Source organism: Diabrotica virgifera, chromosome 3 (assembly GCF_917563875.1).
Source record: "Diabrotica virgifera virgifera chromosome 3, PGI_DIABVI_V3a".
NCBI classification, from domain to species: domain Eukaryota; kingdom Metazoa; phylum Arthropoda; class Insecta; order Coleoptera; family Chrysomelidae; genus Diabrotica; species Diabrotica virgifera.
Window position 1 is genome coordinate 102,496,640 of NC_065445.1, and position 16,208 is coordinate 102,512,847.

Consider the following 16,208-nt stretch of genomic DNA (forward strand, 5'->3'; position numbering starts at 1 on the left):
GACAACTAAGAAGACATCAAAGGTACAGATGCATTAAGTCAAACTAGTTTGATTTTATTCAACAAACTTGACTTGACTTGAAAACCAAACGTTTTTTGCAAAAAAGTTTGGTTTTCAAGTCTTAACTTGATTTCGATATCTTTAGGTTTGAATTGAAATCAAACTTCTTCAAACAGTTTGAAGTTTGAAATCATATTGCGCAACGTGTTTATTTCCAATTCTAATTGAGAGCGTACCGACTTTTGTTTTGACTTGTTTGGGTAGGTCTGAATCTGTACTCTGCTACTCCGCAAATTAGTTTGTAGTTCATATTAAGAAGTCTATGCTTGGCTTGTTTATTACGTTCGTTTTGAACTGTGTGCTTTGTGAAATAATACCTCAACCTGAATATTTTTCGGCTCAGTATAAGTACCAGAACAAATTGAGTCTGATTTTGAAGGTATTCCCATTGCAAAAATTAAAAGAAAAAAATATGTAGACGAAGCAGAATTAATTAAGCAAAAAATAAATATGCATACTAATTTATTTGATGTTGCGGCAGGTGATTTCAAAACAATGAAAATTGCAAAGTGCATACTTGTATTATGTAAAAATAAAGAAAAATTACAAATAGTGAACTAATTTTTTAAAACGACATTGCAAAGTGGCAAAAAATTCATTAAACTTACTCTATTAAAAATATTTGTTGTGCGTTCATAAATTTTTGTTAAAGTAGATTAAATTACGCTTGGTATGATAAAAAAACTATCCAACTAATTCTTTGTTTAAATCTAGTAACACTCAAATAAAAATATAAAAAAGTGATATCGATAAAACGAAACTTACCAGCAAGCAATTCTAAGCGTACAGAAATCATTTTCAAGAAATTTACGACCCTATTTTGACTATAATCGCTCCTGTATCAAAATACTTTTATATGGCACTCATTGTATTATTAATTTTCTTATCTTAATTGGCAACTAACATATCTATTTCGACAAAAAAGTATATCTACTAAATAAATTATTCTTCAAACTCTTTCAAACTAGTTTGACAAACAGTTTGAATTTTCAAACCTGTACGATTGACCAGTTTGACCTGACTTGAATTATTTGTCTGAAGGATTGACTTGAGTTTGACTTGAAATTAAGTCAAACTCAGGTCAATTTCAAACATTCAAGTCAAATTTGTGCAACTCTAATCAAAGGGCAAAGGGTGACTCTTAGATATTAAGTAGTTAATAAGATAAGCTAGATAAAAGTTACTCATTAGTTAAGACCAGATTGTAGCACTTAGCAATAAAAAATCTTCATGAGACAAGTGATAAAAAAACACAGAGAAAAATATTGAAACATATGATTTTTATCGACTTTGAGAAAGCATACGATAGCGTGACCAGGAAACAACTGTGGGAAGTAAAGAATGCACGTTAGGGAGAAATAAGTGAATATAACACAAAAAATAAATAAAGTTAGCCAATGAAATAACAAAAACAAACACATACATCAATCAGGCTTTAAAAATATGGTATAGAAAATGTGGAACAATGGGCATATCAGTACAAGAGGATATAATACATTCACTACTTTTTGTCGATGACCAAGTAATTTTTGCACAATATAGGAGGACATGAAATATATGATAAGGAAATTAAAGGAAAAGTATGAGCTATAGGAACTCGAGATACATATCTATAAGACCGAATACTTATGTATTGGATCCGTGTTGTAGATTGTCTGTAGTCACATTTTTTTCTTAAAAAAAGGGTAAAACAAACGTAAAACGCCGGATTCTGGTAAAGACTCGTTCAACGAACGTGTTTCATCTTTACCTAAATACGGAAACCCATTTAGGAAGTACTAGTACTTCGATAACTCAACGAAAAAGGTACGTAATATTAATAAAAATGTTAATTCAGACAACAAAAGCAATACTTAAAATTTGTCCAATTCTTGGTTTTATTGGAACAACAAAGCGATGTTCAATAATTCATTATTTTCGTTAGTTGATCCAATGTATTACGTTTATTAAATGGAAGAACATCCATTTATTAATATTACGTACACTGTTCACTGAGCCAACGAACACTATTCATTGAAACAACAACGTCAGTAATTGACCGACGAAGACTATTCGTTATGTCAATAACAGTGTTATTTCTCCTAACGTATTTCGTTTATTTCTACAATTATTTCCGTTTATTCTTACAATTAATTCCGTTCATTCCCACAATAAATACGGTTATTCTTACAAGCAATTCTATTTATCCCTACATTCAGTTTCGTTCATTCCTATTCCTACTATGGACGTATTTTATATTGATAAATTACTGATAGCCTAATAAAATAAAAAAAAGTCAAAATGTAAATTCGTACAGGTTAAAACAAATTTTATATCAAAGTTTAGGTGGGTACAAAAGATATTTTCAAGAAAGTATCCAAATCATACAAGGGGATCATTGTTTAAATAATTAAAAAGGGGTCATTTTTGCAAAAAAAATACTTTTTTAACTGCTGAGGTAATTCACTTATCAATGGAGGTATATGGGATTTTTTTCTACAAAGCTGAAGGGTAAATCTTTCACATAAGACTTACTAAATTAAATTTGACCCCCTATTTATTTAAATAATTGTATATAAAACTTAAAAAACAAATTCGCAAATAATTATTTTTAGCGTTTTAAATAAGCACTATAAAATATCTTATTTTATAGACTAAGTTGCGCTATATTACCAGTATAAAGCAAAAAAAAAATTGGTCAAAAAATATTTAATATTTTTTGAGATATTGAAGTTGTTTATTAAATGTTACTATATTTTCAATTGCAAAAACGCGGTTGTTGCCAAAGAAATATTCACCTGCTTAAGATCTCATTATTTTTATTTTTATATATATTGTCGATAACTGTATGGATACATTCAAATTTCTATTAAACTCCCCCCTAAAATGGCATTTGAAAATCATACAAATTTGTTTATAATTTGTTTTTTTAATAACGTCGCGGGGATTAAGTATTTTAAAATGCCGTTTCGATAATTGGGTTCCTGGGAATTTTTTACTAATTAACACAATTTTTTTGTCGTTTTTTCTTCTTCTTTTTTTCCTTGGAGTTATATTACCACGGGCCCTTTTAGGGTTAAATTTTATTAAGAATGTCGAGTCTATGAGATCTAGATTGTAGACCTAAAAATATTAAGATTTAACTAAAATCTCTTAAATAAAATGTGGCTACTTACTGAGTTACGGGGTGTTTTATTTAAAAATTTAAAAATTATTGTTACCAAGTACTTTAAAACTATTTAACGTATCCTTATCATACTTGGCAGAAAGTGTGGCTATTATACACCCTACTAAATTGTGATTAATAAACGTTTCTAGCTAGTGCCAGAGGCGTACGACAGGGGATAGTGAATGATTGACTCTTCCCAAATTCTACGCCACTGAGTGAATTACTATTTTAACGAAATTTTTCGATTCTCCAATACTTTGTATGTAAATACCTTTATTGGTATCGATAAAGTCATCAGTTTGAGAGATATTGGAAGTTTAAAATGAATGAATGAATGAATCAAAATAACTATGCCGTTTCATTTTTAACGTCCAATATCTCGAAAACTAATGACTTAATCGTTACCAGTAAAGAGTATATTATTTACATATAAAGTATTGGAGAATCGAAAAATTTCGCTAAAATAGTAATTCCCTCAGTGGCGTAGAATTTGGAAAGGGTCAACCATTAACTATCCCCTGTCGTACGCCTCTGGTAGTAGCTAGAAACTTTTATTTGTCACAATTTAGTAGACTGTATAGTACCCACACTTTCTGACAAGTATAATAAGGATGCGTCAAATAGTTTAAAAGTACTTGGTAAAAATAATTTTTAATTTTTAAATTAAACACCCTGTAACTCAGTAACCAGCCACATTTTATTTAATTGATTTTAGACCAATCTTAATATTTTTAGGTCTAGAATCTATAACTTAGAGATTCGACATTCTTAATGAAACTTAACCTTAAAAGGGCCCGTAGTAATATAACTCCATGAAAAAAAAGAAGAGGAAAAAAAGACAAAAAAATTTGTTAATTAGTGAAAAATTCCCAGAAACCCAATTATCGAAACGGCATTTCAAAATATTTAATCCCCGCGACGTTATTAAAAAAACAAATTATAAACAAATTTGAATAATTTTCAAATGTCATTTTAGGGGGAAGTTTAATTGAAATTTGAATTTATCAATACATTTATCGAAAATCTGTATAAAAATAAAACTAATAAGATTTAATACAGGTGAATAATTCTTTGGCAACAACCGCGTTTTTGCAATTGAAAAAAGAGTAACATTTAATAAACAAATTCAATATCTCAAAAAATATTAAATATTTTTGGACTAATTTTTTTTTTATTAATACTGATAACATAATGCAACTTCTCCTGTAAAATAAGATATTTTATAGTGCTTATTTAAAACGCTAAAAATAATTTTTTGCAAATTTGTTTTTAAAGTTTCATGTATAATTATTTAAATAAATAGGGGGTCAAATGTAATTTAGTAAGTTATATGTGAAAGATTGACCCTTCAGCTTTGCAGAAAATAATCCTATAGACCTTCATTAGTAATTGAATGACCTCAGCAGTTAAAAAAGTAATTTTTTTGCAAAAATGACCCCTTTTTAATTATTTAAAGAATGATCCCCTTGTGTGATTTGGATACTTTCTTGAAAATATCTTTTGTACCCACCTAAACTTTGATATAAAATTTGTTTCAACCTGTACGAATTTACATTTTGTTTTACATGTAGTGAAATTTTATTTTACTAGACTATGAATGCACTAGCTCAATGTATGATATTAATTGATTAATAATAATTTTGCAAATCCCCCTTTTTTGTCCTAAATCTAATGGGCTTTACACTGTGTGATTTCTCATATGATTTCACTTATACAGTGCCCTGGAGAAAGTGTTGCCTCCTTATTAACTTATTTATTTTTAGCACATAAGCAAAACGCTCGGACAGGTCGATTTTTAAAATAATCAAAGTATATTATAACATCAATGTTTCGAACTTTACGCGATCCTTCTTCAGGTGACAGCCACAGCTTTGGTTTTTTTAAATGGTTTTTACATCATGTGACAGCTCATTTAAAAGCGTTTTAAATAGTGATTCCAAAAATGTATAACACTTTAATCTTTTTGGAGAGAGCAGATGCAAAATTTGTATCGAATTAAAATTCTTTCTAAACACATTTCTTTTTAGAATTATTTTTAAACACATTCATTTTATTTTGGAATCCTGAGAAAACTAATAATAATTTTTGAACAATTTAAACGCAGAATAAAATATTACATTATTAACGAGGGCTGAAAGTCCCTTAGAATAAACTGAAATTATAGAATTTATAAGTATAATTTATATTTAAACATATTTGAAATTAAAAATCTTACTAAATTTTCTCTTTTTCACGCCTTTGACTTATTAAAATAATCATTATAGAACTTCTCAGGGACTTCAGACCCTCGATAATACTGTAATATTTTATTCTGCGTTTAAATTTTTCAAAACATTAATTAGTTTTCTCAGGATTCGAAAAAAAATGAATGCGATAATAGACACATGAAAACTTCCTTCCAGTACGGACTACACTTGGAAACGAAATGAAATTATTCGGCACTTCGGCAGAGGCAGCATTGCTTAACAAAGAACGATAAGGAAAAGTCGTTACATTTCAAATGGTTAAGCAAAACATTTATTGTTTCAATAACTTCGTTTATTGTTACCATGAACGCATTGATTGTGGTTATTAAACGCAGTAGTAGATTGATTAATGCTTTCGTTGTCACAACAATCAGTTTACATCTATGGAATAATTAAATATTACTCTATATTAACAACATTTGTACATTGTTTTAATGAAATCTGTGCGTTGTCACGATAAACCAAGGTAATTGCTTGTCATCTACGAAATCAAGAAAGTGAGTTGCTGCCAGAATTAACATTATTTATTAAATATACGAAACTAAGTTATTGGCTGAATAAATTGAGTGTTATTGATTAATGTACTCTAGTTATTTTCACAATTATTATTTAATCATTTTGACAATAACCAAATACATTGATCAATGTCTAAAAGTTCGTTGAAACAAAAAATTAAATTGTTACAACGAAATACTATTCAATAATCACTGTTAATCAATATTACGAACTAAATTTTGAGTGATTGTACATGCACAGCCATCCAACTTAATACCAAACTTGTCAGGTTTGTTGGACATGTATTAAATAAAACACCGAGCTTTGGTAGGGAACAACTGTTCGTCAACTGCAAAGTTTGCTCCAGGGTTTATAAAAAAGGTTCAATTCTTCACAAAAGGATTCTTCTATATCTGCGGGGCTAACGCAAATTTTTCTATTTGAAGATGCTGGCTTTTTTAATTTCTTAGGTCAAAACGCAAAACATTTATTATTTCCCGGAAACTATATGGCGAGACATGGTTTGAAAAAAAAACGGAGGTCTCCATGTTTTCGACCACAAACTATCCAGTTCAAGTGTGTTAGCAACATACGTACCTCGGGCATAAATAGTTACTATAAAAGCGACCATTTCACGTTTAGGTCATAGACCAATCATTGCATTCTAGTTGTCTCCTAAGCTTCAGATTCTGTACACTGATTTCTCCCTTTGAATAATATTCTGTTGTAGTAAGCGACAGATATTCTCGCCTAACTGAATAAGATTCCATATTGTTCTATTTTTATAATTATAGTCAATCTTTTGGATTGCAGTTTCAGTCACAAACAATCTCATTTTAGTAGGTACAATGCACATAGGTGATTCTTCTTCCATTTGGTTATCATACGAATCTGAGTCTGAGTCATCACTACTTGTATTTTCAATATTCGGTCAAAGAATATTTAAAAAAAAATACTTTTATGCAAATAAATAATGCTAAAACTTGTATAATTGTTCCTATCTTCTGAAGGTCAAAGCTCACTGAAGTTAAAATAACAAAAGTGTCAACAATAGAATTATTAAAATATGAATGAAAAACTATGAAAGAAACTTAATCCTTATCTTCGGTCTCAAATAAGAAACCACAAAGAGCTAAAAATATAGGTACGTTTCTTATATTATGTTTGCAAAAAAATACAAAATTCAGTATTTTTAATTCTCGACCACTTTTGTGGAAGGAGAGGTCCACAGGTTATTACCAAATTTTAATATATTGCACCTTTAAAAAGTAGCCTATAATTATTTATTAGCCCTCAAGGTGACCCAGGGCCTGAGATATGTCTCTCACAAGGGTCAAAAATAGCCCTTTTACGATATGTTTGAAGAGCAATATCTCTGAGCCTATATTAGTGGACCGATTTTATTTTATTTCAGTTGTTATAATGTCAACCTTTTAATGAAATAATTTGCAAAACCGTAAAAGATACGTTGTATTTTATGGGTTAAGAAGGACGAAAATAAAACTTATAAAATCTTGTTTTATTGTTTTTATATGACCTGTAAGTTTCATTGGTTCAATGTGCTTATTTTTGAAAAAATGTGGTTTTTTAATTAAACATTTTTTTTTTAATTTTGAACAAAATGCCTTTTTTCAAAAAACTTAAAAAATATTGGTGATACCAAAAATCTCGAAGAATAAAAATATGTAGGTTTTGCTTTTCTAAATGTCTTGGATCTTTTTGTTTTTCTGTAAGAAAAATTGGTTGAGATGTGCCTGTTCAAAATTTTCATAGACTCGTGATTAGTGGCCCGGTCAGACCTTTCAACTTTCAAAATTCCAATATAATTTCTAAAGTCATTGAATTATCGGCGCAAAAAATTGAAGCGAACCAGTTTTCTTAGTCCAAGTAATGAAGCTTAAAATAGGACAAAACCTCGCAATTTTTACAGAATAGATCAATTTGCTCGAAAATTTGAGAATAAGTAGTGGATAGTCCAAGGATCAAAATCTATATGATGCCGAAAGGCGCTTTTACCAGTGGTTGCCACCCCATCTCGGGGGTGGGAATTTTTTATTTTATTTTGATCGCAAAAGTTTGTAAAAACATTCATTCTAAGCAAAAAACGTTCTATACATTTTTTTTGATAAAATTAATAGTTTTCGATTTATTCGCTATCGAAAGTGTTAGTTTTATATCGAAAAAATCAATGTTTTTAATCAGTTTTTTGCTAATAACTCAAAAAGTTTTCGTTTTATCAAAATAACTTTGCTTAACAAAAATGTACCTTTTGAAAAAATAAACAAAACAGTTTTTTTATTTTCTTTACGACCAATAGTAATCGAGCTATACTTTATTATATGTTAGCTCTTCTTCGTCAAATGCTAAATATTGTAGTTTCAAACTGAAAAGACGGGAAAAGTGTGCATTATTCGAGGATAAATTGTTCAAACTAATTTAAAGTATTTAAAAATATCTATCTACAGAAATAAAAAAAGTCTCTAGCTCAAAAATTAAGTGACTTATTACGAAAAGAATGTCAGTCCCTATTTTTTTTTAGCGAAAAAGTGATCGAAAACTTCCCCCTAATTACCACCCTGAATAAAATTTGTCATTAGTCCTGTCGCCAGGGGTGGTACAACGGCCTCCTTAATTCAGATGGACTTACCCAAGTTTTTTTTATATATTATGACCCGCAGAATACGAATTTTTTGGGTAACAGTTGATCCGGATGTCGATAAGTTTGTTATAGACAAAGAACTTGAAGAATTACATAACAGTGATTTCTCGCAAAACAAAACATCTTTTTGTATTTTTTGGGTCATTCTAGGCAAAAAATGCTCTGACAAATTTTTTCGTAGGATGCATAGTTTTCGAGATAAACGCGGTTGAACTTTCAAAAAATCGAAAAATTGCAATTTTTGAACCCGAATAACTTTTGATTAAAAAATAAAGTAGCAATTCTGCTTACCGCATTTGAAAGTTTAAGTCAAATTCTATCGGTTTTGATTATTTGCATTGCTAAAAATTTATTATTTTATTGTTAAACAAAGCTATAAACACCTAGTGCGTGAGTGATGTTTTCAATGATTTCTCATTTAAAATCGAACGAGTAGGTAGAGTAGCTACAAGTACAAGCGAGGCAATTTCTACGTAGCATGCGTTAAAACGCATGTATTAGGCACGGGAAACACTATGTGTTTATAGCTTTTTTTAACAATAAAAAAATTAATTTTTAGCGATTCAAATAATCAAAACCGATATAATTTGACTTAAACTTTCAAATGCGGTAAGCAGAATTGCTACTTTATTTTTTAATCAAAAGTTATTCGGGTTCAAAAATTGTAATTTTTCGATTTTTTGAAAGTTCAACCGCGGTTATTTCGAAAACTGTGCATTCTACGAAAAAACTTGTAGGAACATTTTTTGCTTAAAATGACCCAAAAAATACAAAAAGATATTTTGTTTTGCGAGAAATCGCTGTTATGTAATTCCTCAAGTTCTTTGTCTATAACAAGCTTATCGACATCCTGATCAACTGTTACCCAAAAAATTCGTATTCTACGGGTCAAAATATATAAAAAAAACTTGGGTAAATCCATCTGAATTAAGGAGGCCGTTGTACCCCTCTTGGCGACAGGACTACATTGACCTTATTTGGTTTTCTATATTTATGTATTATTAATAGGTTGTAGAGGTTTGACCGGCTTAGAATGATTAGTTTAAAAAAAATGGAGTTAAAACTGAATAACGAATCTTTTTAGTTTGGTAAAAACCCTTTTCTTCAGAATAGAAAGATTAGCATCAGAGATACGAAAAAATAAGTATGTAAATCTAAAATTGTCGCTTATTTAATTCCCAAGAACGAGGTTAGCAAAAATTTTTTCTATTGCAAAAACTGAGTGAGCTATTGACAATTAAAACTTGTAATAACATGCAAAAACCACCTGTACCAACCCTTTTACAGTCACCTATTTTTGAGACTGAGGATTTTAAAAGGATTTAATATTTATAGCCTTATAGATCTTGTAGATATCTACAAAATTCTTTTTTGCTAAACTTTCTAGGATAAAAAATAAAAAAGTTACGGTTAAAAAATCAATATATTTTTTTGAAAAAAAAAAGAGAAATCCAATTGGAAGCTTAATAATGTAAGTTAGCGGTGTTGTTAGTCATTGGCCTTATTCATACTTCTTTATTTATGTATTAGTAATATACTCCAGAAGTTTGACTGGCTTAGAATGATTAGTTTTTAAAAAACTGGAGTTAAAAGCGAATAACGAATTGTTGCAGTTTGGTAAAACATGTCATTTTCTTCAGAATAGAAAGATTACCATCAGAGATACGAAAAAATTGAGTGAATCGTAAATGAGTATAATATCGAAAAACATTGATTTTTTCGATATAAAACCAGAGAACAAGGACCACAGAGAAACGACACAACCGCACTAAAAACGTGTACCGTTTTTGAAGACGCATGCGCGAACCTGGTTGCTTTAAGTATCACAAGCATGCTAATTCTGTCCCTCCTGGTTGTTTTACGATAGTCCGTAGGCGTTTATGGTAAATACTCGACTTAAAAGTTTGTTTGAGCATTTATATAATTATAATAGTTAAAATGTCTGGTTACTCGTATGTGTTTCACGGATGTTCATCTGCGACAGGAAGAGAAATAAGTTTATTTAGATTTCGTAAGAATAATAACAGGTAATTGTTATTGCTTTGTAATTTTCACATAAGTATTAGTTATTACGTATCTAATAGTCTTAATTTGACTTGATTAAATATTATTGATAATAAATCATGACGAAAGTGATTCATTTTCTTGATTTTAATTACCCCTACGTAATGCATAAAAAACTAAACTTCGCTCTGCCAAGCAAGGGATATTTCAAATTAAAAATATTAAATTTGGTGTCAGACGCAAGTCTACGAAGGGTCAGCCAGGTCAAAAATTCAACAGATGTTTTCCGTATGCTATCGCACTCCAAGATATCCTATTTTTACGAAATAAAAAAATATAAAGAGTTCTATACACGAGAATTTCTGATTTAAACGACAAAAACAAAGTACGATTCAAACAAAAATTGTTGGAAACATAATTGGGCCGATAATTGAGAAAATCTTAAAATTATAGCAGAACAAGACTTCAAAATTGCAAAAACACGGTTGCAAATAAACAAACTTACATTCAATAATGAAAAAACTAAATACTTATCTACCTTTTGCAGTGCAGTATACAAAAATTGTCTGCCAACTTTTAATTATTTAAATATAAATAACAAAGGTTACCTATATATATGGATCGGAGTATACATCGGAATCGTATTGTAGTGTTGTTTTGTGAATAGTTTGTTTTTTTGAATGTACCTAATATCTTTAGAAACAAAGAAAGTAGACGATTTTGTAGTTTAACATGTCTTTTGTGGATGCAAAGGTACAAAGGTGGATAGGTACATCGATATTATATTGTAGTCTTGTGTTTTATTTCACAACGTATTATGTTTTCCGTCTTTTGCGTTATTTTTTCGGATATTAGCGCACTTATCATCGTATATTATAGTATAGCTTTCCGTGCGTGACAAGCTTTAGGTTCTTGACGTTCGGCAATATTTGTACTACTTAGAGCCAATTTAAAATATTTACAGAGATAAAATTCCGCTTAAAGAAACATTGTCAAATTATGAAACATGAAGAGAATTAAATGTAAAATGTCTTCATACTTTTGCTCCAAAGATATATCAGAGAAGGTATACGTTTCCAAGACAATAACAATATTGACATTCGATTTCAACATAAAGTTTTTTATCGATCACGAACATTTGTCACTCAAAGAGAATTGGAACTTTCAGAGTTTGTGACATTTCCGTGGAAGTTACAATGGCTGTGTTATTTTTCGATAACCCATATTAAAAAATATAATTTATTAGGAAATACCCCGACGAACAAATTATATCTTGTATCAGCCCAAGCCAAAAACAATCAGTGAATGTCACACCTACCGTAGTATAGGTATATTTTATTATTGGTCTTTCAATGCCAAAATCAGGATAAACAAAAAGCTATTTATATTTATGGTTCCAATCAATATGATTTTCACCATTACTTTGCATTGTGCGATATATTTGCAACCTTTTGTAAATCAAAAATGATTCCATTATTATAAAGAATGCCAACAAAAGTCGGCCCTACACGCAACTTTTTTTTTTGGTGCAATATTTTATATTTATTGAAAGTCAACATAAATGCTTAATTTTATTTACGAATTTATATGTATTTTGTGACATGCTCACTGACTATTGGTACGCTGGTTGTTCAGGTTGCTTTCAAGGTCATTGGCGGCGTGCTCACGAAGGATCAAAGGCGTGTCGCTTCTCTGTGGTCCTTGTTCTCTGATAAAACTAACACTTTCGATAGCGAATAAATCGAAAAATATTAATTTTATCAAAAATTATATTTGTAGAACATTTTTTGCTTAAAATGAATGTTTTTATAAATTTTTGCGGTCAAAATATAATAAAAAATGAATGTGTGTGTACTTTGTACGCACGTAAGAAGATATTCTTCTATTATATAGGTAATTTAAACGAAGTAAATATACTTAACAGGTTATTTGTATTTTATTTAAAAATTAAACTAACTTTCTTATCTATCACTTTCAAAAAATTTTTATTAAAATAACGAAAAATAAAAAAAAGTATGAATCGTCCAGGATTAGAACCCGCGACCTTCCATGTGCTTCCGTTCTCTGTCCCACCGCTCTGCCAACTACGCCATCGAGCCACTTGAATTGACACGTAAGTTTCGGATATAATTACACAACACGGCGACAAACTGTAAAAATGTTATGTCTACATATCTTATTATTTTACTACAGGGAAACACAAATCCAAAAACACAAGAATTATAATAAATAATACATTTCCTAAAACCACTAATATATTCTTTTAACGACTTCTTTGCACGGTTACAGATACATACATACCTATCTTGAAAGATTAGCAATGAACTACAGAACTGACAGAATGTCAGAACTACATACTGTCAGTGTGCGCAGGCGCGCGGTTCATGTGCAATTTTACCCTCAATCGATTCGCCGCTAAAGAAGAATATCTTCAAAAATTTCCACCCCCAAGATGGGGTGGCAACCACCCCCCCCCCCTCCCCCCTGGTAAAAGCGCCTTTCGGCATCATATAGATTTTGATCCTTGGACTATCCACTACTTATTCTCAAATTTACAAGCAAATCGATCCATTCTGTAAAAATTGAGAGGTAAAAAGCTTCGGTTCCTGGACTATCTGTGCTCTTTTTAAATATGCAAACTAATTTTGAAAATTTCAATATACAGGGTGTTGTTTCAAGGTCACAATGAATTTATATTTTTTGTTAATTCGGACCTGGATTTTTCTTGTGATTAGGAGTTGGGTAATTTTGGTTCTAAATGAGACAAAATATGTATACCAAATATCAAAAAATATACAAGGTGGTTCTAAATTTATGGATTCAGAAAGAAATGGGCGAAATCGATAAAACACCCTGTAACTCGGTTTTAAAAATCGGTAGGGCAATAAATGTAGCATATCTACGCCTCAGTGGTCTCTATTCACAATTTAAGTATTTCCCTTTTCCAAGGAACCACCCTGTATACTAAAATTCAAAATCAAGTTAGTTTGTGTATAATAGGTATTCCATGGGGCTCTGTTTCAAGATTATCAGGTTTCTTAAATGTGTATAAATTGGTGACCCAACATTCGCTTAGACTTGGAATCCACTAAATTACAAAATATGATCATATTTATAAAGGACCTGTTTGGCGAGATTTTAAACTTGGTCTTATTTTCAAAGGCATAATAATGTAAACAAACATACAATGAAAAGTTAAACTTCTAATAAATTTATGTACATTGTTGTGTTTCTCTGGGGATTCAGGGATTAAGTGAACCAATACATGGTTTAGCTAACTTTATTTAACTAGCTACAAAAACTCACTAAATAACAAATATCGTTCTATAAGTGTCGTCTCCTGATCGGAGGTTGGATATCATCATCACTATCTTTACTCTATCTACCGCTGCTGATCTGAAGAGTTCTCTAGAACTGCATTTAATCCAGTTCCTTAAATTCTTCATCCATGACACTCACCTTCTTCCTATATTCCTTCCTGTCCTTATTTTTCCCTGTATTATCAGTCTTAACATTTGATATCGTTGTCCCCTCTTTACGTGTGCCAGATAGTAACTCGAGGCTCTACTCGAGTTACTTGGGAACAAAAAAAGAATGAAGAAAATTGCTTCATGGGAAGCCGAGAAAATGCATTTTTTTAACGTATACCGATTTTGAACTTTGAGTTTACATTTTCTCCAACCTAATTTTTGATTGTAATTTTGCTATTTTTGGCAATTTTCACTCGTAATATCGATAGTTTTTATTATAATAATATATGTTATGAGTATTTTAAAGATATGAAAATTGGTGTGGAGAAAGAGGACAAAAACAAAAAGGTTATGGTTCAAAAATTATGATCCTATTATTTATATCTTTGCCGTAAATGCCGGGGTCAACTTTGACCGGTTGTATCTCAGTAACCACTTATCACAATTAAACGTTTTTCTTTTAAAACGAGAGTCCTGCCGCTTTTTTTCTAATGCCGTTTTCATGATTTATTTTAATTTAATATTTCCTGAGATATTCTCTTTGTTTATAAGCCAAAAAATTGTTTATAATTTTAAAGTATTCCTGAGGTCGCATAAATAGTCCAATGTCAAATTTGTAAAGTACATTAGATAGGTACAGTATTTTTGTATAAATAGATACTATACCTATCTATTTATACAAAAATCATTAATATTCTTATGTATCATAATTATTGTGGTTATTATAGTGACCGTAAATTTTTAATTAACAATTCAATTGTTGCTAAACTGTTCATGCAATTTGCATTGGCTTCTGGAATTATAATCTATACGAAAAGAGCTTTTATATTACCAAGTTATTTAATTATTGATAAACAATTACTTATCTAAAATTTTAGTTGAAAATTAAAGATTTTCGTCGAAGTAAATCGGGAAAAACACGTCTCTATGCAGAATTTAATTACGGTGAATTTTTATTTGAGTGTTTTTGTTTATAAAAAAAAGTAGCACACTGTCTGCGGACTTTGCATACCTATATTATTACTATATACAATCATAAGATTCGATTCCTGCAATAAAATTGCTGGTAAATAACTTTTCCTTGTATTTTGCCAATTAGCCCAGAGTATACAATAATAGAATAACTTTTACTTTTAACATTTTATCTAATATTTTTTATATTTTTATAATTACATTTGCGGTATTAAAAATTTACATTTATATACAATAATTTGTTTTGTATTTTATTTTTTTAGTCACTTCAGTTGATATTTAGAACATTCAGCTCTTTCTAGCGTTGCAACCTTTACATGTTCATCTGAACGTTAAAATAACAAGTATAATCCAAAAACTGTATGAAGATTATACAGTTATTAGATTTGTTTAAAATTACTATTTGGTAACAGAATTGATTGTTAACCCTGTCAAACCCAAATAGCGAAAAAAAATTACGTTTATGAATTCATGAAACGTTTTAAAATTTTAGGACTAGAAGTAAGCTTAAAATTTATAAATATTTAGAAGAAAATTTATTTTTGCACGATTGATCATTTTTAACTGTTTACGGTGACAGATTTTACGTCAGTAGGTGACATTTACTAGCAACTCGACGGTAAGTAATCCAACTCGACGGTAAGTACTCCAACTCGACGGTAAGTAATTCACTTACCGTCGAGTTAAAAAATCTCTTAATTTTAATTTATTTTTTGAAAGAATAAAGAAAACTAACGAATTATTTATTAATATTGAAACTTATGGTACAATTTGTTAAATTATTTAATGAAATCCCACTTGTTTGGGCTGTGGTTTCACTTCTAACAGAAACTCCTGCAGAATCGCATACATTAGTAGTATTACTAGTATTACACAATATTTTTTCGGCAAAATCTATTTTATTTTGAAGAGAATCTTCTACATAGCTTTCTGCCACTGTCGATGAACGCCAACCTCCATGACGCTTTAATCCGAGGACATCAACACCTTTATTAGTCAAAAGCGTTGCTGATGTCCTCCTGAACGAATGACCAGTATAGTTCTCGGGATTAGGCAAATTTAAGAATTTGGCAATTTGAGAAGGCCAGCCCCCGATTGTCCCTTTCCCTATTACTTGAGCACAACATTTTCCTTTGGCGTATCTTAAGAACAAA

General features: G+C 30.1%; 1 protein-coding gene across 1 annotated transcript in view; it reads right to left on the reverse strand.

Moving 5' to 3' along the window:
- LOC126881248 (short-chain dehydrogenase/reductase family 16C member 6) overlaps window positions 1-16,208 on the reverse strand; it is a 110,804-nt gene that overhangs the window by 76,074 nt on the left and 18,522 nt on the right. The window lies entirely within an intron of this gene.